The sequence below is a fragment of the Chrysemys picta genome, chromosome 1, assembly GCF_011386835.1.
Source record: "Chrysemys picta bellii isolate R12L10 chromosome 1, ASM1138683v2, whole genome shotgun sequence".
Classification (NCBI taxonomy): domain Eukaryota; kingdom Metazoa; phylum Chordata; order Testudines; family Emydidae; genus Chrysemys; species Chrysemys picta.
Genome location: NC_088791.1, coordinates 182,784,177 through 182,811,139, shown reverse-complemented (window position 1 = coordinate 182,811,139; position 26,963 = coordinate 182,784,177). Strand labels below are relative to the sequence as shown.

At 41.9% G+C, this 26,963-nt stretch overlaps 1 long non-coding RNA gene across 1 annotated transcript in view; it reads left to right on the top strand.

The window, feature by feature from the left end:
- Positions 1-18,106, top strand: part of LOC135983910 (uncharacterized) — a 119,892-nt gene extending 101,786 nt beyond the window's left edge. The window contains exons 2-3 of the long non-coding RNA XR_010601739.1: positions 5,204-5,447; positions 17,495-18,106. This is a non-coding gene — a long non-coding RNA (uncharacterized LOC135983910). The remainder of the gene's footprint in view (positions 1-5,203; positions 5,448-17,494) is intronic.
- The last annotated feature ends 8,857 nt before the right edge of the window (positions 18,107-26,963 follow it).

Sequence of the window (26,963 nt, the reverse complement as noted above, 5' to 3'; positions counted from 1 at the left end):
CCACCAGGGCTCCGTCTGTGTTATCAGAGACCCAGACAGAGGTGATGGAACTGGATCTTCTACCCACGAATGCTATAGCTGTAGTGAATCCAGTCCCAGAACCGGACCTGGCAAAGCAACCAGCACAAGAACCATTGCCAGCACTGAGTACAGCGCTTACAATGATTCCAACGCCAGAGGACGACAGCGAGCCTGAACTGGCAAAAGCAGAAGGTAATCCTACCCAAGAGACTCAGCCAGAGCCTGACATACCACATAGTGCACCAGCGGAGAGCAGTTCACAGTCAATGGAAACAACCCCAGCACCTGCATCGCTTCCAGAGGGACCAAGCCCAAGTCCACAGCCCAAAGAGGAACTGATGTCTCCAGCATCAAGGGAACAGTTCCAGGCTGAGCAGGAAGCAGATGACAGCCTTCAGAAAGCTTGGGTGGCAGTACGGGATCACCCCACCGCCTCTCAGCTCTTCTAACCATCCTTAAAGTTCAGAGTGGGAGTGAAACCTATGACAAGCGGTCAGTAGGTTTCCGGTATAGGGTGGTGTTTATGTCACCATCACTTATTAGCACTGTAGTGTCTAGGAAGTGGACCTCTTGTGTGGACTGGTGCAGACTGAGGTTGATGGTAGGGTGGAAATTGTTGAAATCTTGGTGGAATTCCTCAAGGACCTCCTTCCCATGGGTCCAGATGATGAAGATGTCATCAATGTAGCGCAAGAAGAGTGGGGGCATAAGGGGAGGAAAGCTGAGGAAGCGTTGTTCTAAGTCAGCCATAAAAATGTTGGCATATTGAGGGGCCATGAGGGTACACATAGCAGTCCTTCTGACTTGAAGGTATAAATTGTCCCCAAATCTGAAATAGTTCTGGGTGAGGATAAAGTCACAAAATTCAGCCACCAGGTTTGCCATGATGGTATCGGGGATGCTATTCCTGATGGCTTGTAGTCCATCTTTGTGTGGAATGTTGGAGTAGAGGGCTTCTACATCCATAGTGGCTAGGATGGTGTTTTCTGGAAGATCATCAAAGGATTGTAGTTTCCTCAGGAAATCAGTGGTGTCTCGAAGGTAGCTGGGAGTGCTGGTAGCATAGGGCCTGAGGAGAGAGTCTACATAGCCAGATAATCCTGCTGTCAGGGTGCCAATGCCAAATTCATCCCACCATGGTCCACCAATCCCTCCAACAGGTTGGTGTCAGGCCTCTTTCCACTAGCTGGTGAGAATCCTTTCCCAGAGTCATAGGATTGCCAACCCTCAAGGATTGTCCTGGAGTCTCCAGAAAAAATTAAAGATTAGTCTTTAATTAAAGTTTATGTCATGTGAATGATGAAACCTCAGGGTATACATCCAACCAAAACTGGCAACCCTAGTCATGGGTCTGCAGACATCTGTCAACTGCAAATCTTCTCTGGGGCAGTATGTAGTTCCTGACAGGCTGTTCTTTCTATCACCTCCCTTGCTCTGGTGAGCTCTCCTGAGAACTCCTCTCCCCGGGAGCTTCCTGTCTCTAGGAGCCACCACTTCAACTGAGTCCTGTTAATCCTTTATCGGGGCTCATTTGCTGCCAACCAGCCACCTAGGGATTTTATTACTACCAGGAGGGGGGAGTGTCTGAGTTGGTTCATTCTCCTTTACAAGAGTTTGCCACAGGTAGGCTGAGAGAGCCAACCCCTGTGACAATTAAATATGAAGTCTGTTGCACAGCCTGAGATTGAATGCAGACCTTTAGAGTTCCATACCAGTGCCTTGACCACAAGACCAGCCTTCTTTCTTTTAGTTCAGACATCACTTCTCAAATTCAGTCTGTCTGTACCTTAGTTCCTCTTCTGTAAAATGGAGGTAATATTTCTCGTACATTTTGTCTGTCTTATCTACTGACTATATTGAAAGCTCTTTGGGGCAGGGACTGTTTCTTCTTATGCCTTATGACAGTATCTAACACAGTGGTCACCCCATCTCAGATGGGTGTCGTTGGAGCACAGATAGTAATAATAATAAACCCTGATTAAAAATTCAGAGTTTTGGGTGGTTCAGAATCCAGAACCAAATTTTGCAGCTCAGGTCCCTCTCTAGTTTACAGCTAACAATCTTAGGCCTGGTCTGTACATTAAACCTACCTATGGTGTTCAGGGTGTGAAAAATCCATAACCTTGAGTGCTGCAGCTATGCCAAGCTAAGCATCTGGTGTAGGTGTGGTGAAGGTGATGGAAGCATTCTTCCATTGACTTACTGACCGTTGCTCAGAGGGGTGAAATGGCTACAGTGACAAAATAATCTCTTCCATTGCTGTAGTGTACATCTACGCTATGGGGTTACAGTAGCATAGCTGTGGTGCCATAGCTATGCTGCAGTAACCCCGTAGCATAAGCCAAGCCCATTAATGTCTCTTTCATAGTGCTTTGCTGACACACTAAGGGCACATCTTCACTACCCGCCGGATCGGCGGGTAGCAATCAATCTATTGGGGATCGACTTATCACGTCTAGTGAAGATGCGATAAAATCGATCCCTGATTGCTTTGCCGTCGACTCCGGAAATCCACCGTGGCAAGAGGCAGAAGCGGAGTCGACGGCGGAGTTGCAGCGGTCGACTCGCCGCCGTCCTCACAGCCAGGTAAGTCGACCTAAAATATGCAACTTCAGCTACGCTAGTCACATAGCTGAAGTTGCGTATCTTAGATTGACCCCCCCGTAGTGTAGACCTAGCCTAAGATATTTGGAAATTATACAATGTAATGATAATCTTTCCAATTCTATCATTAGTTACACCCATGCAATCCCAGGAAGTCATATCTCATCGACTTCAAGGGGGTTGCACAGCAGTAATAAGTGACAGAATAGTTGTTAGTTATTTAGCTACTGCTTGACTGATATTCTTTAGATATTTGTCTAGGTCTAGGTTTGATAAGATTACCTACACTATAATAAGTAGAAGTAAACGCAGATATTTTAATGGTAGGTAATCTTATCAAACCTAGACCTAGACAAATATCTGAAGAATACCACTATAATAAGTAGAAGTAAATGCAGATATTTTAATGGTTTCACATTTAAGAACATGGGGGGGGGAGGGATAGCTCAGTGGTTTGAGCATTGGCCTGCTAAACCCAGGGTTGTGAGTTCAATCCTTGAGGGGGCCACTTGGGAAACTGGGGCAAAATCAGTACTTGGTCCTGCTAGTGAAGGCAGGGGGCTGGACTCAATGACCTTTCAAGGTCCCTTCCAGTTCTAGGAGATAGGATATCTCCATTAAAAAAAAAAAAACCATAAGAACAGCCATTCTGGGTCAGACCAAAGGTCCATTTAGCCAGTATCCTGTCTTCCGACAGTGGCCAATGCCATGTGCCCCAGAGGGAATGAACAGAACAGGTAATTATCAAGTGATCCATCCCTTGTCGCCCATTTCTAGACAATATGATAGTCTCTAGGAACCAGGTTCAGTGCCATGATTTCAAAGGTGAAAATCAGTGTAGCATTTCCCCACCTCTTCTTAAGCAAGGCTTGGAATTCTCTCTTACTTCCTTAATCTCCCTTGAGCTTCAAGCTGTGTTTCTTTAACCTTAACCTGTTCTTTCCATCTGCTTCAAATAGTACTAGATATTGTAGAAACATGTTTGAGTGAAAAGCAGTCCTAGTAGGTTATTTTTTGCCCTTTTGTCCTATGTATCAGTTGCTTCAATCACTTCTGATAGTTTTCCTTTTCTACCTCTACATTCCAAAAAGAGTAAATCATCAATCTACCAGCAAGACTTGTGGTGTTATGACCACTGACTCAGACCACTTAGATCATCTGGCTCAGCTCAGGTAATCCTTCTTCAATTTAAGATTTTCATCAGAAACCATCATGCCTTTCTGAAAGTGACACAAGCACTTTTCAAAATAAATATGGTATGGTCAATATAATTGAAAAAAATACTTACTCTAGAGGGTCAAAACTTGACTTTGTGTGATATTCTATTCCTTGTACTTATGAATTGGTGTCCTGTTCAAATTCAAACTGATCTTCAGGTCTTAGATTAATATAATTTAAGGGCTTGCCTACACTGTCCCTCAGTTCAGACTACAGGGGTGTGAACAGAAGTGCGCACCAAAGTGCTGTGCTGTAACTCTCCCATGTGGATGTTGTGGGTACAAACTGAAAGTTAGCTACTTTGCATTAATGTAGTTCTTTTTTGAAGTGGACCTACATATCTACTTTCTGCCCCTTTCCTGATGGACTTTCCAGATTGCTTCACCCAGCCTCCCCCAGAAGGCCCCAAATAATTTATCTTTATAGCATAGTTAGGGTCAGCTGACCTGGCACAGGTGCACTGGCCCTGTTCTTTCTTAAAGGGCCAGTATCAATATGTGACATGGTTTTTTTCTTCACCCTCTCCATTTTTTCATCATCCTCTTTAAAATATGGAAACCAGCACTGTATGCAGTGTATCTCACCAATGCTGTATACAGAGGTAAAAATCCCCTCCCTATTCCTACTCACTAGTCCCCTGTTTATACATTCAATGATCACATTAGCTATATTGGCTACCGCATTGCACTGAGAGCTCATGTGGATTTGTTTGTCCATTATAACCCAAAAATCCTTTGCAGAGTCATTGCTTTTCAGTCATTGCATACAATTCCTCATTCCGTAGATATGGCCTGCATTCCTTGTTCCTAGATGTATTACTTTGCACTTGGCAGTATAAAAGCCCTTTTTTTTAATGGGCTCATCTTACCAAGTGATTCAGATCACTCTATATGACTGTCCTGTCCTCATCATTATTTACCACCCCACTTATCTGTGTCATCTGCAAATTTTATGAGTAATGATTTTATATTTTCTTCAAATATTTGAAGGAAATGTTGAATAGCATTGGGTCTAGTACTGATCCCCATGGAATCCCAGTAGAAACATGGCTATTCAATGAAGATTGTCCATTGACAACTACTTTTTGAGATCTCTCACTTAGTTAGTTCTTAATCCATTTAACATATGTTTTATTGATATTGTACACTGCTATTTTTTAATCAAAATGGTGTGTGGTACTAAGCCAAATGTCTTATAAAAAAGTACATTACATCTATGCAGTTACTTTTATCAACCAAATTTGTAATTTCATTAAAGAATGATGCCATGTTTGTCTGACCGGACCTATATTCAATAATACCATGTTGACTGGCATTAACTATATTCCTATCCTTTTCTTCTTTTCTATTATTTTCCCCAGGGTTGATGCTAGGCTAACCAGCCTATGGGTATTCAAGTCATTCCTTTTGCCCTTTTTAAAATATTGGCACAACACAAATGCTGTTCCATTCCCTTGGTGTTCCAAGATGTATTGAAAATAAAACAACATTGGTGAGCCAAAGATGATCTCAGCCAACTCTTTTAGGACTCTTGGGTTGGACTGAAAAATATATAAACATCCTCATGTGATATGAATACATCATCTGGCTTCTTTCCACATACAGGTTTGTTTGGATCCAAGCTAGTTCATATTTTCAAGGATTTGTTTGTCATTTTGTTTTTTCCTCTAGGCTGACCACCTCTCACAATGCAGGAGGCTCTAAACTGGTTATAATATCACAGTTCCAGATGAAGTGTTCTCAGAGCTTCTGCAAGACAGCCATTGCAAAAACTGAAGAAAAAGCTATTTTTGCCTTCCTCTGTTTTCTCATATGACACAAGGGACACGAATGAACTGAGTGTGTCCACTCGTTTGCAGGCCTATAATAAGTATAAGGGCCCCACATGGCTTGTCAGAAAAATATGATGCAGTTTTGAATTAGGGAATGCTTGACAATATATGAACTGACATTTTCTCCCATTCATTATATTTTATTTGAATATCAGCTTTCCAAAAACTTAAGTGAGGGCTTGAACCTTCAAACAAGTCTCAAGCTGTTCATTCATCTGTTTCCAGGGGTTTATAGATTTTTTTATTTCCCACCCCCCACCCCCCCAATTCCTATAGCAATGAGTCTGTCAGCCTGACTAAAAGGTATTTTGATGGTTGGCAGCATTGCTTAAAATGACAATTTATTTTAAAATGCAAGGGAACATAAATTTACTCTGCATCTATGAATTAAGCCTATTTCGCTCAACAATTGATGTGGAATCTTTGCACCACTCAATTCCATCTTCTCACCTGAAAGAGTCTTATGCTCTACTGTACACCTTAGTATTCATATATCTTTCTATACTCAAATAATTTTTTGTATGGTATCTATTGAGAAAAAGTTTTGACATGAAATCGCTTTAAAGGAAGGCAACAGCTGAAAATATCTAACACCTAAAACTTTCTTTAGCCATTCAGGAAAAACATGTACAACTGAACTGTACTAATTCACATTTATGGGGGAAACCCACTATGAATTCTGTCAAATTACTGCTTAATCAAGAACAATGAAAAAGACCTAGTGTTTGATCTACTCTTTGTGTGGTGGGGGGGAGAGGGTTATAAAAAAACGGTGTTTGCTCTCAGTTAAATATTTTTTTTGTTTGTTTTTATTAAAGGTAAACAGAATTATTGTCTATATTAGTTAATTCCTTAAATAAACTGAGCACCTCAAGCTTCATTGAAATCAGTAGGAGTTGATGATACTTTGCCTCTTGTAGCATCAAGCCCTAAAAGCTAGGGCATCTGATATTTAAAAGAAAAAGCACGGTGTAGAGATGAAGTCATGTATGTAATGGGTTAATGTATACATACAGTCATTCTACAAGGTACAGCAATGATTTCTTTCACCAGTTCATTGCACTTGCTCCATATTTCAGTTGTCAAACTAGCAGAAGCAGTAAAGGGAAGATCCTAAGCTGGTGTAAATTGTCATAGCACCAGTGAAATCAATCTGTAGTTTTTACATTTCTTTTAATTCCTTTATTCTTGTTGTCATGGTTTCAGGGCTATATGCATCTCTGCCACCTTTCAGGTCCATCTGAGTGCACACATAGACTCCCTTATGTGTTCGACCGCTTGCCCTTTCCAGTCTTGGGTGAAGTTTACAATTTTTTCCACCCTTAAACGCTCATTGCCCCATGTATGCTAACTGCTTATCACCCTGCATGTTTGGCTTTTTTGGGCACCTCTGTTTCCTCTCTTCAGGAACCAGAGACCAGTGATAGAATGACCAGCAGCCTTCTCAAAACAAAGTATTTTATTTAACAGCTGGAATAAAACATTACAGAAAAAAGGATTTTAATTTTTAAACGCCAACCTGCATGGTATTACCGTCCCATAATGGCAAGCCAGGAAGGCTTAGCTTCTTCAGATACTCTCATGGGTTCCTGTGTCTGAGTGTATCTCTCATTCTCTCTCTTTGATAGTCTGTGTCCTTACATCAAACACCCCCCCTCCTTTTTTCCTCCAGTCCTGACTACTGTCCTACAGTTCAGATTGGTTTGGGGGCTGCCCAGGAGAGTGGGCTAGAGCTCTGGCATTGTCTCTTAATGACCCTTTAAGTATAAGTTGTTAGGTGACTATTAGAAAGGGTCTCCTCCATCTTGCTTTTGTTGGGTAGGCTCTGCTATCCAGAAAGACCCAATGATAATGACAGATCCAGATACACAACTAATAATCATAAAAGGGAACCACCATATTTGTCACTTGTGTGAACGTTTGTATACCGAGCATATGAATTTGCAGCTAAAGTAATGGAAAAAAATATTGGCAGCAGTCAAAAGAATCTGAGTAGGTTACCAGAATGGACAATTATGATAAGAGATTTTTACATACCAGTCTTACAAACCAAAAGACAAACAGAAATCACAATAGCATGCAAGAGGGACTGCCATGGTAGAGCGAAACCTCTTCTGATCTTTAGGAGCATTCCCAATGTAAAAACTTGTTGCCTCATGTCAATATTGACAGCATAGTTATTTCAGGAATTTCTGACCCCCCAATCCCAATTATTATACCGTTAGGGAAATGTCCTGATTATTGTACAGTAGGTGCCATTAAAAAGAGACCTTTGACCATTAGGTCAAATGATGTATTCATTTCAAGGATCTAAAGAGTTAAATGTGTTTATAAACTTTCACTGTCCAACATTAAACAGTGATAGATAGATTTGGGGTTAGTTTTAATCAGAGGCCTTGGTTTTACTAGGTTATTTGGCAAACACCCAATAGCATTCATTCAAGTTGAAATTTTATTGATTAAACACAAAAAAGAACAAGATATTAAATCAAGCATTTATATTGAAACTGTGGTTGAGTGATTATGCAAAACAAACTTCAGATCGTATCAAAGTCTCTCTCCTTTTGTAGTCAAAGTATCAGAGTCTCTTATTTTTAGAACAAACTTTCTTTGATGGAAAGGAAAAAGGTTAATTTTACTCTCAGTCCTGATGTGAGGAACATTCACTTATCCTGTCCTTAAGAGACAGATGAAAGGTGGAGGAGAGACAGGATAGAAAAGGTGTGTGAAATATGGCTTTTGTTGATGCCTTTGGAATACTGGAATGCTGGTTAGTTACAAGTGGATGCTTTGGCTTGCAAATTGACCATGACTCCTGCTGCTTGGAACATGGTTAGTTACTATCTGTTCAGAGCCATTATCTGGTTGGATCCTTTCTCCTTGGATAAGGCAGATTTGGATGAATGCAGTATTGTTGACTTCAAGATTTGATGGAAAACCAAGAGAGTGAGATGAGATAGGAGGACAGAGTGTGAAACAGAAAATAACACAGCAATGGAAGGGAATACAAAACAGGATCGTACATGATTTTACAGTGCTGGTAATTAGATATCCTCAACTAGTGAGCTTGAGGACTGGATGCCATGATAATGGGATGACTTTCAGCACTCACCGGTGAAAACAAAGTTCTTTAAACAAGAGTAAGGCCAGCTGGCCTTCATCTTACGAAGGAAGTCCCTTAGATGAGTTGAGAGGAGTTGCAGTGCTGGCAAACTGGGGGATGAGCTGGGGGAAAATGATTCTTTTTATTTTTTTAATGTTTTGTTTTGTTTTTAAAGACTCCCAAATGAGTGAAAGTCAGTGTCATATCTTACCATCATTATTCTGTCCACCAATTAAATTCCTTTCTGTAAGGCCAAATTTGTCATAGGTAACCTTGTTCTCACATTTTCTTGTTTACAAAATATGATTTCTCCACAGTCCTTGACTTATGTCAGTAGCCTGTTTTGCTTGAACTAATACAGTTTCTCTGTATGGTTTTCCTGCACCTATCCATAACGTTCATCGTTGTAAACAACTTGACCTATTTTTCATAGTTATTGTAACAACTTATGAACTTTCCCATACTTTTCACAACTGAGCTTAGGATAATATTTTAGGTTCAGTAATCACAACAGATATTACCGGTATGAGCACACATTCTCTATAGTTAAAAAGGGAAATACCACTAGTATTAACTTTACTTAATAGTAAAAGATTAAAAGGAAACCTAGGGAATCCATATTTAATGTATGGCAGTGCATTTTTCATAGATATTGTAATACATTAGCTACTCTAATATATGATATGATTAATGTAATACAGTTGTTTGAATAATGTTCTGTTATTATATCACAATTATCTTTCTATACAGCATGGGCCACATCCTTAGCTATTGTGAACTGGCATAGCTCCATCTAAGTCAATGGACATTGGCAGTTCATGAGAGCTGAAGATCTGTTCCTATGTCTTCAAAATAAGACAAGTGGTACCCATCCATAATTAAGGTTACAATAGACTTTCCACTATACAAAGAAATGATACTGTGCCTCTGCAATTCTTTAGGAAAAACAAACCAGTTTGCAGAAGCTGTCAGAGTTGATATTTGGAGTTGAATCAAGTTGAAATAACCAACCACATTTACCGATGACAGGATTAAAAAAATCATCCTTTTCTTCTTTGTGAAATATGGGATAAAATTCATCCGGGTAGAGAACACGACTGCTAGAGGTGGCTGGTGCCTCCAAATAATTGATTAGGTTTCAAATAGCAAGCTCCTCCCCACCCACACATCACCTCTCTTCTTCTCCATGTTGCTTATATTGTGGAACTGAAAAACCATCAATGTGAGGGGAAGTGTCACAGAATAGGTTTTTTGTTTTTTTTTTGGGGGGGGGGAGGAGGAGAGATAAGGAATGTTTTTGTGGAAAAAGGGAATACAAAAAAGAGTATTCTCCTGTCTCACACGCCCTCTTCACCTTTCAGAATGTAAACTGAAACATCTTATAGGACAGGGCACAATAAAATAATATTTATCCCTCTTTCACCTCCTTACTGTTCTCTCCTAGTCCTGACATCTTCCCCTCCAATAGATCCCTTAGCCTATAATCCCCATACTGTTTCAATGTCCTTCCCTCATTCTTCACATACACCAATAATTTCTCCACACACTCATTCCCAACTGGCTCCATGCCCTGCTTCACTCCAACTGCTGTGCACGTGTATACACACACACACACACACACACACACACACACACACACACACACACACACACACACACACACACACACACACACTATGCCTTTAGTCAGAAAAACTCCTCCATTCCTTACCTAATCCCTCCATAGCTCAGAACAATCCCTCTACTCAGCTCTGAAACTTCTTCCTCCCAATACCTGGAGGCTCAACTTCCCCCCAATTCAGGTTCAGAAATCCCTTCACTCCCCAAAAAGCAACAAAGAGTCCTGTGGCACTTTATAGACTAACAGACATATTGGCACATAAGTTTTCGTGGGTGAATACTCACTTCATCAGATGCATGTAGTGGAAATTTCCAGAGGCAGGTATAAATATGCAGGCAAGAATCAGTCTAGAGATAATGAGGTTAGTTCAATCAGGGAGGATGAGGCCCTCTTCTAGCAGTTGAGGTATGAATACCAAGGGAGGAGAAACTGCTTTTGTAGTTGGCTAGCCATTCACAGTCTTTGTTTAATCCTGAGCTGATGGTGTCAAATTTGCAAATGAACTGAAGCTCAGCAGTTTCTCTTTGAAGTCTACTTCTGAAGTGTTTTTTTTTTTTTTTTTTTTTTTTTTTTTTTTGCTGCGGGATGGCTACCTTTAAATCTGCTATTGTGTGGCCAGGGAGGTTGAAGTGTTCTCCTACAGGTTTTTTATATTGCCATTCCTAATATCTGACTTGTGTCCATTTATCCTTTTATGTAGGGACTGTCCAGTTTGGCCGATGTACATAGCAGAGGGACATTTCTGGCACATGATGGCATATATTACATTGGTGAACGTGCAGGTGAATGAACCGGTGATGTTGTGGCTGATCTGGTTAGGTCCTGTGATGGTGTCGCTGGTGTAGATATGTGGGCAGAGTTGGCATCGAGGTTTGTTGCATAACCAACCATCCACACAAACGAACTTTACTAAAATAAGACAAGAGATCTACATTACACACTTCACCTCTCTACAAAGGAAAAAGGACCATGAGCTGTCTAAAATCCTACCTGCCACATGGGGCCACAACAATGACTAATGTTGCATGGATTGGTTCCTGAGTTAGTTACTATGGTGCAGTGTGTGGTTGCTGGTGAGAATATGCTTAAGGTTGTCAGTTGTCTGTGGGCAAGGACTGGCCTGCCTCCCAAGGCCTGTGAAAGCGAGGTATTGTTGTCCAGGATGGGCTGTAGATCACTGATGATGTGTTGGAGAAGTTTTAGCTGAGGACTGTAGGTGATGACCAGTGGAGTTCTGTTGGTTTCTTTCTTGGGCTTGTCTTACAGCAGGAGGCTTCTGGGTACACGTCTGGCTCTGTTGATTTGTTTCTTTATTTCCTCGTGCGGGTATCGTAGTTTTGAGAATGCTTGGTGAAGATCTTGTAGGTGTTGGTCTCTGTCTGAGGGGTTGGAGCAAATGCGGTTGTACCTCAGTGCTTGGCTGTAGACGATGGATTGTGTGGTGTGTCCGGGATGGAAGCTGGAGGCATGAAGATAGGCATAGCGGTCGGTTGGTTTTCACTATAGGCTGGTGGTAACATGACCGTCACTTATTTCTACCTTGGTGTCTAGGAAGTGGACCTCCCGTGTAGATTGGTCCAGGCTGAGGTTGATGGTGGGGTGGAAGCTGTTGAAATTGTGGTGGAATTCTTCCAGAGTCTCCTTCCCATGGGTCCAGATGATGAAGATGTCATCAATGTAGTGGAGGTAGAGAAGGGGCGTGAGTGGATGGGAGCTGAGGAAGCGTTGTTCCAGGTCAGCCACAAAAATGTTGGCATATTGTGGGGCCATGCAGGTGCCCATAGTGGTGCCAGTGGTCTGGAGGTATATATTGTCACCACATTTGAAATAATTGTGTGTGAGGATAAAGTCACAGAGCTCAGCAACCAGTTGTGCTGTGGCATCATCAGGGATACTGTTCCTGACAGCATGTGTTCCACCTGTGTGTGGGATGTTTGTGTAGAGAGCCTCCACATCCACAGTGGCTAGGATGGTATTTTCTGGAAGATCACCAATGCATTGTAGTTTTCTCAGGAAATCAGTGGTGTCACGGTGATAGCTGGGAATGCTGGTGGCGTAGGGTCTGAGTAGAGAGTCCATATATCCGGACAGTTCTTCAGTGAGAGTGCCAATTCCAGCGATGATGGGGAATCCAGGATTTCCAGGTTTGTGGAACTTGGGTAGTAGATAGAATAATCCCAATCGGGGCTCTAAGGGTATGCTGATTTGTTCCTGTGTTAGTGTAAGGAGTGCCCTGAGCAGATGGTGCAGTTTCTTAGTGTATTCCTCAGTGGGATCTGAGGAGAGTGGCCTGTAGAATTTGGTATTGGAGAGTTGTTTGGCAGCCTCTTTTTGGTAGTCAGACCTGTTCATGATGACAACAGCACCTCCTTTATCAGCCTCTTTGATTATAATATCAGGGTTGTTTCTGAGGCTGTGGATGGCATTGCATTCTGCACGACTTAGGTTATGAGGCAAGAGATGTTGTTTTTCCACAATTTCTGCCTGTGCACGTCAGCGGAAGCATTCTATGTATAGTTCCAGACTGTCATTTCAGCCCCGAGGAGGAGAACATGTGGAGTTCTTCTTCTTGTGATGTTGGTGGGAGGGTATCTGTATATCAGTGCACTGTTCATTGTTATCTGGAAAGTATTCTTTGAGTTGGAGATGGCGAAAGTAGGTTTTCAGATCACTGCAGAACTGTATCATATTTGTGGGGGTGGTGGGGAAAAAAGAGAGTCCCCGAGATAGGACAGACTCTTCTGCCAGGTTGACTGTGTAGCTGGACAAATTGACGATATTGTTGGGTGAGTTAGGGGTACCATTGTTGTGGCCCCATGTGGCAGGTAGGATTTTAGACAGCTCCTGGTCCTTTTTCCTTTGTAGAGAGGTGAAGTGTGTAATGCAGATCTCTTGTCTTATTTTAGTAAAGTCCATTTGTGTGGAAGGTTGGTTATGCAACAAACCTCGATGCCAACTCTGCCCACATATCTACACCAGCGACACCATCACAGGACCTAACCAGATCAGCCACAACATCACCAATTCATTACCGGCACGCCCACCAATGTAATATACGCCATCATGTGCCAGAAATGCCCCTCTGCTATGTACATCGGCCAAACTGGACAGTCCCTACATAAAAGGATAAATGGACACAAGTCAGATATTAGGAATGGTAATATACAAAAACCTGTAGGAGAACACTTCAATCTCCCTGGACACACAATAGCAGATTTAAAGGTAGCCATCCCGCAGCAAAAAAAAAAAAAAAACACTTCAGAAGTAGACTTCAAAGAGAAACTGCTGAGCTTCAGTTCATTTGCAAATTTGACACCATCAGCTCAGGATTAAACAAAGACTGTGAATGGCTAGCCAACTACAAAAGCAGTTTCTCCTCCCTTGGTGTTCATACCTCAACTGCTAGAAGAGGGCCTCATCCTCCCTGATTGAACTAACCTCGTTATCTCTAGACTGATTCTTGCCTGCATATTTATACCTGCCTCTGGACATTTCCACTACATGCATCTAACAAAGTGAATATTGACCCACGAAAGCTTATGCTCTAATATGTCTGTTAGTCTATAAGGTGCCACAGGACTCTTTGTCGCTTTTTACAGATCCAGACTAACATAGCTACCCCTCTGATACTTCACTCCCCAACTGTCACCATCTTTCCCAGCTCACAAATACCCATACTTATTGACAGATGGAACAGAGACAGCAAGGAAGGACTGTGGCTGCAGCGAGCATGTGGAGAAAGCTCTATAAGCTGCCTCTGCATGACTAATGGAAAATAGTCCACGGGAACGATTATTCCCTATCCTATGCCTCTTCTCTAAGCTGCTTGGAAGCCATGTGATCCCAGTCCCCAGGGGCTGGAAACTGGACAGAACAAGTGCAAAGAACCCTAGAATTTACTTCTGTGAAGCTAATAAGAATGAGAAGTAGCATTCCTGCTACATGCCTCGTCCCTCTGCTGGCTTCAAACTGTGTTGCAAGGCCAGGAGACCCAGTGCCATCTGGGTGTAGCCTCCAAGAGTTTCAGCAACTTCAGCTCTAACAGAGCCCTGATGGCAGCAGTTGGTACTGCACCCCCAGCCACTACCTGAGCCACACTCCACAGTGACTACAGTATTGGGGGTTGCCGTGTTAGTCTGTATCCACAAAAAACAACAAGGAGTCTGGTGGCACCTTAAAGACTAACAGATTTATTTGGGCATAAGCTTTTGTGGGTAAAAAACCCTCACTTTTTCAGATGCATGGAGTGAAAATTACAGATGCAGGCATTATATAATGAAACATGGTCTACAGCAGTGGTTCTCAAAGCTGGTCCGCCACTTATTCAGGGAAAGCGTCTGACAGGCCGGGCTGGTTTGTTTACCTGGCGCGTCCGCAGATTCGGCCGATTGCGGCTCCCACTGGCCGCAGTTTGCCGCTCCAGGCCACTGGGGGCTGCGGGAAGCAGCACGGCCCAAGGGATGTGCTGGCCGCAGCTTCCCGCAGCCCCCAGTGGCCTGGAGTTGTGAACTGTGGCCAGTGGAAGCCGCAATCGGCCGAATCTGCGGACATGCCAGGTAAACAAATCAGCCCGGCCCGGCAGGGGCTTTCCCTGAACAAACGGCAGACCGACTTTGAGAACCACTGGTCTACAGTGTACCATATATGAACAATTTGTCATACATCTGAAATTATTGACAGGGCTTATCTCCATTAGCTCCGAATGACCGATTGTTCCTGGTCAGCCCACAGTCTTACCATCACCTGCAGTAAGTACCACTTAAACCTTCAGAATAACAATGTAAATGGAACTTAAGCTGTGCTTTTGCTTTGCACTGGCTCTCCGCATGCTGATGAGTGGTACAGTTGTGCTATTAATTCTAGCATAGTATGTGAGGTCAATAAAAGGTGTGTCAGATTTGGCAGGTTTATAAAGCCACTGTTTGGTTTCAGAACTCTGCCAGAACTGAGTCGAGGGAGCCAAGCAAACTCCAAAAAAACAAGTAATTTGCAGCTACATTTTCATTATAGGTCTAGTTGACTCAGATATAGCAGGAATGAAGACCCTATACAATAAATTTGGTTCAAGTGGAAGTTGCAACCTCATTGAATTGAAACCTGAAAGGATTTAATTCCCCCCCACCCCACTTTCGACAACTAACCAGTAGAAAAAATTGTCCAAGGCCAGGTTTCCAGTCTAACCACAATAGGAGACACCCATCCACATATGAAGACTACTGTTAGCTTACCACCTCTCTCCCCATTACAAACAAACGTTGTCATTCAGCACTTTGTTGAAACTACAGCCACCTTTACCTCAGATGTGGGTTCAGCGCAGAGTCAAAGGGGTGTCACTAACTAACACTTGATGTTGGAGCCTAGCCCATATTCAGTTCTTAAGTTCTTTATCCAAGTTCTTTTTAAGGGTTTTAAGGCTGCAGCCATAGATATTTAAAATTTGGAGAAGACTAGATAATTTTATATCTAATTTCATAATATAGTATTCTGATAATAAGTGCACTACTAAGAGCTGGTCAGTTATTTTTTGCATATACATTTATTTTGCTTGGGTATTTTGTTGTTCATGAACTATCCATGTAATTTTTATTATATGAGATGGCTCTCCAAAAAGTTTCTCCAAATAACTTTTCCTTCATTGAAATGTATTGATATGTGCCAGAGAAAGATACACTATGTGCCAAAAACAGTTCAGAAAGGACAAAATAATGATATACCATATGCTGTAGGCTCAATACTGCAAACAATTTAAAGTCAATGGGACTACTCACACAGTAAGGATTACTTATCTGAGTAAGTGTTTGCAGAACTGGGTAGTTAGAGCTGGAAAAATGATACAGTAATATCTTAAAGCACACATCACATAATTTAAAAAGAAATTCATTTTTTTTTAAACGAAACATAAGAATAGATGTTCCAGCCCAAATATGCTAAGTTTACATCAAACAGACTTGATCTTAATGGCTAAGCCAAAGCAAAGCATTTTTAAATAGTGTAATCCTTTATGACTTTCAGAAGATTTGTTTTTCTAAAATCATCATTTCTGAGAGTTCGACCTCTTATGAAAACTTTATCAAAAGACAAACATTATCTTGCTTACTGTACCCTTCACCAGTTTGGGCAAGGACAAGCACATATCTCTTTTTACTTTACAGTGGCAAAGGATGTGCCATGTATGTGTTTGTATATTTTTACAGATAGATAATATGTATAGTACCTAGATAGATAATATGTATAGTACCTAGATGATGGTGATATCATGTAATAAACTGCAGAGCCATGTGATAAATAAGCTTTCTCATATGGTTCCATAATTTATCATGTAACTTTGATCACCTCAGCTATCTTCCCTCTCTTCTTGTGTCTCATACACACGAACAGATAATTATTAGCACAGTGTTTGCCCAGCTGTAATGACTTCTAGTTTTGATTAGAACCCATATCTCAAAAGTCCCTGTCCACTCGACCACACAGTCTCTCACTGCTATACCACCAGGGCCAGCCTTAGGGAAAATGGCACCCTGGCTGATCTTTCTTTGGTGTCCTTTCATTACTGCTCCACAAGCAGGGGGTGGCTGCACAGCAGGCAGAGCAGCTGCAGGTGGAGTGGTGGTGGCACTGCATGTGCCATGCTGTTGGGAAAGTAGAGAGGAGAAACGTGTGAGCTCCTGCCCTGCAGCCCCCTTTATTTCCTCTCCCTGCCACCCGTCTCAGCATGGCTCTTCTGCAGTCTCTTGACCATGGTGCCCCCCCCAACCACGGGACCCGAGGCAGTCGCCCATGTCGCCCACCCATAAGACTAGCCCTGTATATCACTACCCCTCTTTTAAAGAGAGAAATTATTACAGATTTTTTCAGGGTAATATTCTAGCAGAATTGTGTTTGCAAATAAAATGTATGTAGTTTGGTATATGTTAAGCTTATATGTAGCATACTGAAGCAGCCTGGTATTCTTCCTTTGTTGCTGGTTCATTGATTCCCAATAAAAATAGACCTATCAATTGAGTATCCAACAAAAGGTAGCTCAGCTTCTGTTTAATCCTAAATGAAAAATATCCATTAATTTAAAAAAAATGAATAATCTCTGTTTCGTTTTCAGGTAAATTGTTTGATTCTTCCCCAGGAGAGTCTTCCCCAAGGAATCCACTTACATTTTGAGAGATGCTACTTTGGACCATCCACTCAAATTAACAGAAAGGAATAGGACCATTTTCTGACAAGATCTTGGAATCATGGAAACTTCTAAAGACTATTATGTTGAGAAGTGCCAGGCACTGTGGGTCCAGGGATTAGTCAGAAACTTTTGTATCTTTAAATGTTATCTCTGTCTTTGTGACCTGATAATGTATTCTAGCCCCCTGGGAGAGAGTTATTGAACTTCCCCCAACAACTAAAATCAGTGTGTGTGGGGGGGTAATTATTGCAAATCCTGGATCAGTTAAACAACTCCAGAGAAGTACCAGGCCCTGGGGAGAATTGCATAGACTGGCTGAGGTCTTAGACAAATCATAGAATCATAGAATCAGGGTTGGAAGGGACCTCAGGAGGTCATCTAGCTCAAAGCAGGGCTAATCCCCAAAGAAAGATCAGCCTGAATTGGTTGAATGCCCCCCATCTGGATCCAAGAACTAACATGAGGTTGTAACCAAGAGGGTAAACCAGGGGTCGCAACGTTTGGCACGCGGCTCACCAGGGTAAGCACCCTGGTGGGTTGGGCCAGTTTATTTACCTGCCGAGGCGGCAGGTTCGGCTGATCATGGCCCCCACTGGCCACAGTTCGCCGTCCCGGGCCAATGGGGACGGCGGGAAGCCGCGGCCAGCACATCCCTCGCCCGCGCCGCTTCTCGCCACCCCCATTGGCCCGGGACGGCGAACCACGGCCAGTGGGGGCCGCGATTGGCTGAACCTGCCACGTCAGCAGGTAAATAAACTGGCCTGGCCCGCCAGGGTGCTTACCCTGGCTAGCCGCGTGCCAAACGTTGCCGACCCCTGGGGTAAACCCTTGTTGGAAAGTCTGGAACCTGCTAGAACCTGCTAGGATCTCCATATAGAAGATGGGTGGCACCTAGTAAGTTTAGCATGTGGATAGACTGTTTGCTGGTTTATTGTATATTTTCTCTGTAATACTTTTGTCTTAAAATAAATGTATCATGCTTTGTGAAAGATAGCTGGTCACCAGTAACCCTGTCATTGTCTTTGATGTAAAGCAAACCACAGGTGTTGGACTAAGATCAGACCTGTTAGGATAAACACAATGAATTGCAGGGGGACTGCAAACTCAGGATATGGTGAGGTGACGGTTGGAGGGCTGAGACCTTAAAGGGAAGACAATAGAGGGGGCAAAGGTGCAGTTAACACTGGAATTATGACTCCTTATGCCACGAGTTAATCCACCGACATTATTGCTATTTAGTGTAAGGGTGGCAGAAAATGGTCTGTAGAAATCAAGGGACAAATTGTGATCCCACAAGGAATGCCCAAGTGAAACGATTTTGTGAAGAAATAATAATGTTTTGGGGAGCATGGAATCCTTCCCCAATCCAAATATAAGTTCTGTGCAGACAAGCTGTGGCAACTTGTCTCAGTGGATGGTAAGGTATAATGACTGTGTCTCACTTTCCGGTGAGGAAATGTAACCCAGTGGCTCCACACTATGTACAGACTCACTGGCTATGTCCGACCAGGTCTTCTAGAACAAGTTCCACGGCAAAAGTTGTCCAAAATCTCAGCTCTGTAGTGAGCAGTGACACAGGGCTCGGAAACAGTACTTGCCCATGTGCGGTACCCATACTTCTGTAAGACTTTTACCATCTTACTCCACCCCCTTCTCATCCTTGTCACCAACACTGGCCAACCAGAGCTAGGAGCATGAAACTTCAAAATTACAGCTGCCTGAGCCTGGACATAAAAGCCCCAGGCAGTGATTCCATGCACTGCTGCCAGCGGAGGGATCATTGCTTAACTGGTCAAATTATGGTGGTGGTGGTGATGAGAAAGCAATAAAAAGAGTTCCTGCCAGAGTTCTTCCCATTGGAGTGGGGAATAGGGAGACAAGATGGGGGGAGCAACAAGAGGAGGAGGAAGAAAAGAGAGAGGAGAGGAAGAATCTCACAAGAGAAAGTGTAGAATGAAAAGAGACCTCTTTAAATGCAACATTTAACTTAGCTAGCCAAAGAAACACAGTCTGCAGTTAAGCAAGACTTCAAAATTTGCCTCTTACCAGTGAACCTTTTACTCTTGGCCCATGACATTTAGCTGCTACTGTGAGTGGAGTTTCAGAATTCCATCAGCTATTTTTTCCAGCCTGACCCCTGAGCAATATAGCATAGAATTATTTCATATGGACTTTCTGCTGCCTTGCCCCTCATACAGTGGTAACCTAGCGCTTCCACTGCACTTTGAGGTCTGGCACAGCCAGGTATGGGATCACATGGTTTGTTACAAATGCTTAATATAGAGGGTGTTGAAAATTTTAAAGCAGATTTTGATCTTAAAGACTCAACTAGTGGCAGACTATACCCAACACTTACTATTGATAACTTTTCTGTGGTTTTACTGTTCCTATTTCTCATTGTCTTAAATGTGATCTGAAAGGCTTTTCCCTTGCCTAGATCAGATTTCCAAGTTCTGTGTTTCTCCTGAAATGCTTACACTCTTTCAAGGACAAGAATTTTCAAAAGTGACTAGTAACAGTGTATGCCTGAATGTTTGGTTTCCCATCTTGAGACTCTTGAAATGGACCTGATTTTCAGAGTGTGGAGCTCTCCACCTCTGAAATTCATAAAAGATGGGCATTCAAAGATGAGGCACTCAAATAGCTAGTCACTTTTGAAAATCTTGGCCTCAGAGCAAACCAAGGATCTACATTACTGCTTTACTAGAGGAAAGTGATATCACCAACTACTTAACTGTTTCAAAATGCAACTCATAACTCAGGTTTTGATGGAGAAGCAAATGGAGTGAAAGGGCAAAATAGGAAGCAATGAGTATATAGCTGTTATAGTATGAGGATGTTATTCAGGGCTCTGAAAGTGAGGGAAAGAAGCTTATATATGCTACAGAGAGACTGGAAACCTAGTGAAGAGATTTGGAGTGGTATGGTTGGCACAGCAGGTTTGAAATTACTTCTGTGACGGGCATTGTCAGCAGGGAGAAGAGAGAAAAGCTAAGATGTGGGGAGACCAATAAAGAAGGAACATTGAGAATGAGTTTGTACTTTTACCTAAATAAAAAGGAGTAAAACTTGCTTTTTTGCCAGCTTTGTATCATTTTTGTATTTGAAGTTATGAATATTGGCTATGTACTTGTATCTCAATGTGTTTGATTCTAAGTAGCCTCAGTGAAGCATTTGATCAGCTTCTTGAGAAAGGACTATTCTCAGTAAGTGCCCAATCAAGAAACACTTAACTGACAATGGACTTTGGGAGACGCCAGTCCACATCTGAGCTTTCCTGGGAATATTCAAACTAACACGTAAACAATGACATTGGCCTGAAAAAACCTGAATAATTCATGGACATGTGACTTGCCCAGGTGGCTACAAACTCCATTTTGTTGCTATGACTTTGCCCTGAAGAACAAAGAGGTTTCTGCGCACGAGAGAGAGAGAGAATATAAAAGGCCCTGGAAGCCTCTCCATTTTGTCTTTAGCTGGCTCAAGAGATGGCCTTTCCTCCCCCAAGAGATGCCTGAAAGAAACTGGAACAAAGGACAGTAACTACAGGAGTGTGAGTGATTGCTGGACCCAGACTAGGAAGGAGTCCAATCTGTGAAATAAGTTTATTGGAACATGTCTGGGGGTGAGATTTCATCTGTAATCAGTTTCTGAATGTATTAAGCTTAGACTTGCATGCTTTGTTTTATTTTGCTTGGTAATTTACTTTGTTCTGTCTGTTATTACTTGGAACCACTGAAATCCTACTTTTTATATTTAATAAAATCACTTTTGCTTATCAATTAACCCAGATTAAGTAAGTAATACCTGGAGGAGCAAACAGCTGTGCATATCTCTCTGTCAGTGTTATAAAGTTTATGAGTTTACCCTATATAAGCTTTATACAGAGTAAAACAGATTTATTTGGGGTTTGGATCCCATTTGGATCTGGGTGTCTGGGTACTAGAGACAGGAGCACTTGCTAAGCTGTTTTCAGTTAAGTCTGCAGCTTTGGGGCGCTTGGTTCAGACCCTGGGTCTGTGTTAGAGCAGACTGGCATGTCTGGCTCAACAAGGGAGGGTTCTGGAGGCCCAAACTGGCAGCGAAAACTGGCTCAGAGGTAGTCTCATAACATCAGGTGACAGTCCCAAGTGGGTTTCTGTGATTCAATCCATCACAAACATTATTACCAGTCATGGATAAGGAGCAAGAGGCTTGGTCTCTGCTCCCAAAGGGTGAAATTTACCCCTGTGCAGAGAACCAGCATAAAGTCTATGCCTCACTTAATCTCACCTAAACCCTATTTTGTGGGTTTAAGTGGTGCATAGGTTTTATGCTCTTTGCACAGGAGTGGATTTCAGCCAAAGTTGCCATTAGGAAAACACTTTATCAGAAAATGTGTGTGTGTGTGTGGGGGGGGGGGCGGAAGTCACGGAAAATGTTGACCTCTTGGATTACAAGAAGTAGAACATTGGACAAATGATCAGGAAGGAGTATAAAAATATTGCTCAGGCATGCAGGAGTGAAATCAGGAAGACCAAATCACACGTGTAGTTGCAGCTAGCAAGAGATGTTAAGAATAACAAGAAGGGTTTCTTCAGGTATGTTAGCAACAAGAAGAAAGTCAAAGAAAGTGTGGGTCCTCTTATTGAATGAGGAAGGCAACCTAGTGACAGAGGATGTGGAAAAAAGCTAATGTACTCAATGCTTTTTTTGCCTCTGTCTTCACAAACAAGGTCAGCTCCCAGACTACTGCACTGGGCAGCACAGCATGGGGAGGAGGTGACCAGCCCTCTGAGGAGAAAGAAGTGGTTTGGGACTATTTAGAAAAGCTGAATGAGCACAAATCCCTGGGGCCGGATGCGCTGCTTCTGAGGGTGCTAAAGGAGTTGGCAGATGTGATTGCAAGAGCCATTGGCCATTATCTTTGAAAACTCATGGTGATCGGGAGAGGTCCCAGATGACTGGAAAAAGGCTAATGTAGTGCCCATCTTTAAAAAAGGGAAGAAGGAGGATCCAGGGAACTACAGGCCAGTCAGCCTCACCTCAGTCCCTGGAAAAATAATGGAGCAGGTCCTCAAGGAATCAATTCTGAAGCACTTAGAGGAGAGGAAAGTGATCAGGAACAGTCAGCATGGATTCACCAAGGGCAAGTCATGCCTGACTAACCTAATTGCCTTTTATGATGAGATAACTGGGTCTGTGGATGAGGGGAAAGCAGTGGATGTGTTATTCCTTGACTTTTGATACGGTCTCCCACAGTATTTTTGCCAGCATGTTAAAGAAGTATGGGCTGGATAAATGGACTATAAGGTGGATAGAAAGCTGGCTAGATCGTCGGGCTCAACGGGTAGTGATCTAGTGTCTAGTTAGCAGCCTATATCAAGCGGAGTGCCCCAAGGGCTGGTCCTAGGGCCGGTTTTGTTCAATACCTTCATTAATGATCTGGAGAATGTCATGGAGTGCACTCTCAGCAAGTTTGCAGATGACACTAAACTGGGAGGAGTGGTAGATACACTGGAGGGTAGGGATAGGATACAGAGGGACCTAGACAGATTAGAGGATTGGGCCAAAAGAAACCTGATGAGGTTCAACAAGGACAAGTGCAGAGTCCTGCACTTAGGACGGAAGACTCCCATGCACTGCTACAGACTAGGGACCGAGTGGCTAGACAGCAGTTCTGCAGAAAAGGACCTAGGTGTTACAGTGGACAAGAAGCTGGATATGAGTCGACAGTGTGCCCTTGTTGCCAAGAAGGCTAAGAGCATTTTGGGCTCTATAAGTAGGAGCATTGCTAGCAGATCGAGGGACGTGATCATTCCCCTGTATTCGACATTGGTGAGGGCTCTGCTGGAGTACCGTGTCCAGTTTTGGGCCCCACACTACAAGAAGGATGTGGAAAAATTGGAACGAGTCCAGCGGAGGGCAACAAAAATGATTAGGGGTCTGGAGCACATGACTTATGAGGGGAGGCTGAGGGAACTAAGATTGTTTAGTCTGCAGAAGAGAAGAATGAGGGGAGATTTGATAGCTGCTTTCAACTACCTGAAAGGGGGGTTCCAAAGAGGATGAATCTAGACTGTTCTCAGTGGTAGCAGATGACAGAACAAGGAGTAATGATCTCAAGTTGCAGTGGGGGAGGTTTAGGTTGGATATTAGGGAAAAAACGTTTTCACTAGGAGGGTGGTGAAGCACTGGAATGGGTTACCTAGGGTAATGGTGGAATCTCCTTCCTTAGAGGTTTTTAAGGTCAGGCTTGACAAAGCCCTGGCTGGGATGATTTAGTTGGGAATTGGTCCTGCTTTGAGCAGGGGGTTGGATTAGATGACCTCCTGAGGTCCCTTCCAACCCTGATATTCTATAATTCACCACTGTGTCTGTTGGTGAGAAAATGCAGTGCATCACAGAGACCCATAGTCACGATGCATTATGGGACATGAAGTCTGGCTCGATAGCCTGGCCCATTGAAGACAATTGCAACATAAGTCAACCAATTCTCATGAGTAGAGAGGTGTGTGGAACCAACTGACCTCTTTGGTTTCTTCATTAAGTTATATAAGAGTGCACTATTCAGAAAAAGTTCTACCAATCAAGGTGACCCTGAAGGTGACCGAAAGCAACCCAAGTTGATTAGGAGGCTTAGAATCCATGCATAGCTGTGGTGAAGGAGAAGGAAGATTAGTGGGTCTCTCTCCAACAGCTGCAGCATAGGCTCATGTATGTTGCTTGTATCACAATCATTTTTTGGACCACCATTTCTATTCTGACATTCATAAATCTCCTCAGTAAACATCTTTCAGAACACTGTGGCCATTTTCTACTTATTGTGCAGTTTGTATAAATTGCTCTCAAACAATAAAGCATGTGCTGGTGTTGTAAGTTTGCCAGGTGTTAGGTACAAGTATTGCAAAGAACTACACCATAAATATTTTATAACTGTAAGCTGCAGAGATTCCACTAAAAGGTTTCCATTTATTTTTATCAAGGTAAGTAGAGTCTGGGCTATATTTTTCTAACCTAACAGGTTTGATACTGTTATGCACATAAAACAATGGTTGTATGTAGCACTGCACATAATGTTTTCTATGGCTTTGCTGGACAAATGTATTTGGCCAAAAATTGTAAGTGAAAAATGCAGATTTTGTAGGGTGACCATATGTCCCGATTGTATAGGGACAGTCCCGATATTTGGAGTTGTGTCTTAAATAGGCGCCAATTACTTTCCCACCCCATCCAGATTTTTCACACTTGCTGTCTGGTCACCCTAAGATTTGGTGACACAAAAATGTGTTGCAAATTCATGTCACTTTTACTGAATTGTCCATGTTGAGTGGTGGAGGGGGATCCAAAAAGTCAAAACATTTATTTTCAAAATTATTTTTCAAAAATTCTGAAATAATATATTTTCAGTTTGACCCCAAATGAATGTTTTTTTTCCTAGCTAAATCACCTGCCTCACTTTAAAAGGAATTAAGCAACCGAGGGGGGCATTCTCTGTGAGTGCCCTCAGTTTTGGAATTCTCTCCTCCTTTGCTCTGAGACAGCCCAAATGTATTGATCTTGAGGATACACTAATTTAGTTTGTTGGAAGTGGTGGAGGTGAGTGAGATAAGAGCTGGTATTTGTGTATGATGGGGTTTGGTTTGATATCATTGATTGGTTATTTTTCTTGAGGGTAAATAGCTGGATTTATGTCATTGTATTTTTTTGTAGGACTTCCTACATGCCTGGATATGTGTCTTTGTTCAAAATTTAACTAAAAATAAACTTGTATCATTATAGGTATTTTGTCACTTATATATGGATTACATACAAGTACACAGTATATAGATTAATAGGCATTGACCATAGTATTTTAGAAAGATACAATTTATTTTAATTTATATTGGATATTAGTAAATGTTGTATTCATTTGAAATATATGTCAATTAAAGTGTAATGTAAGCATCCTTTTAGTACTTAAATAATATTGGTTAATTAGTGTGATTATGCATTTACTGTTTTATTGACGAATTATATTTTAAATGGAAATTAATCTTTGAATAAATTCATGTAAACCTGAACTCTTAAGCTAATTTTGTACCTAGTCTAAGAAAGAAAAATATTAAATGTTACTAACGTCAGTTTATATTTTTGAATCCTCTCTTGTATTTTAAAAATGAAAGAAAAGAAATAATTGAATGCTAGAAAAAGCTGATCTAATCATGTTACACATCTCTGATTTATCGCCAAAGAAAATGTCCTAATTAGCATTTTGACCTTTAAGGAGATAATTTCATTAATAGTCGATCAGACAGGAGCTGTAGATTAAAATACTATTTTTTTTCTGATTTGTAACAAAGCCTCCTTTTAAAAAAAAATTTAGGTTCTCTCCTTACCTAATTATGCTTTTGATTTTCACCAATCTACATTTAAATCAGTTCTAATATTGTTGACATAAAAGTCTCAATTCCAATCAAATGTGAGTAGATACAACCCCAGTGAATGCAGTGGAGATGGATCCTCTTGCACCACTCTAAATCTGACCTTGTATTCAATAGTGTAGCAAGGAAGAGAGAATGAAGCAGCAATGGAGCACTTCTTCGTAAGCTAAAACATAAATACGATGATGGGTTGGGTTCAGTTCTGTTTACTTCAAGAGACAGGCAAAGTTTCAGATCCACTTGTATTGTTTTGCAAAACAGTTTATATGTCCCTACTAAATATAATTACACTGTCACTGTCGTTATTCTTTTAAAAATAACCTTTACTTTCTGATTTTAGTTTAAAATTTGTGTAGCTTAGAAAACTTAGATAGTTTTTGCTCATGTGTTGGGGCCTAGCATGCAAACCTCTTCCTAATGCTGGTAAGCAATTATTTATATGAGTAGTTCCACTGTAGACAATAGGATTACTCATGAGAGTAACTGTTCACCAGTGTGAGTAAGGGGTTCACGCTGGCAATATTTATTTATTTTATTCATTCGTTCATTATTTGTATTATCAAAGTGCCTGAGTCTTGGGCCAGGACCCCATTGTGTAATTATATACACCTTTATGGGTGGGCAAAAAATAATGTACAGTGGCTTCTCATCTGTTCTCATAGTCTAGATATGCATCAGTACATGCTTGAGTTTTTCAATTAACCAAGTAATATTACTGTATATACTAATATGGGCAATGTCAGATTTCTAGAGCTTTCATTCTCCCCACCATATCTTTCCACTGTAATAATCTTGCTTCTATTCTATTCTATTCTATTCTAATGTGTTTGCTCTGATGACTCATTCTGTGACACGTTAGAGGAGCCATGAATAACTAGACATGTTGGAGCACAAAATGTCATCCTTGGTGACAACTGCGGGCATGGCTCTTGTTATACTTGCTACTACAGCTTCTTCTGCTGCATGTTCATAACAATAGACGATTACTGCCA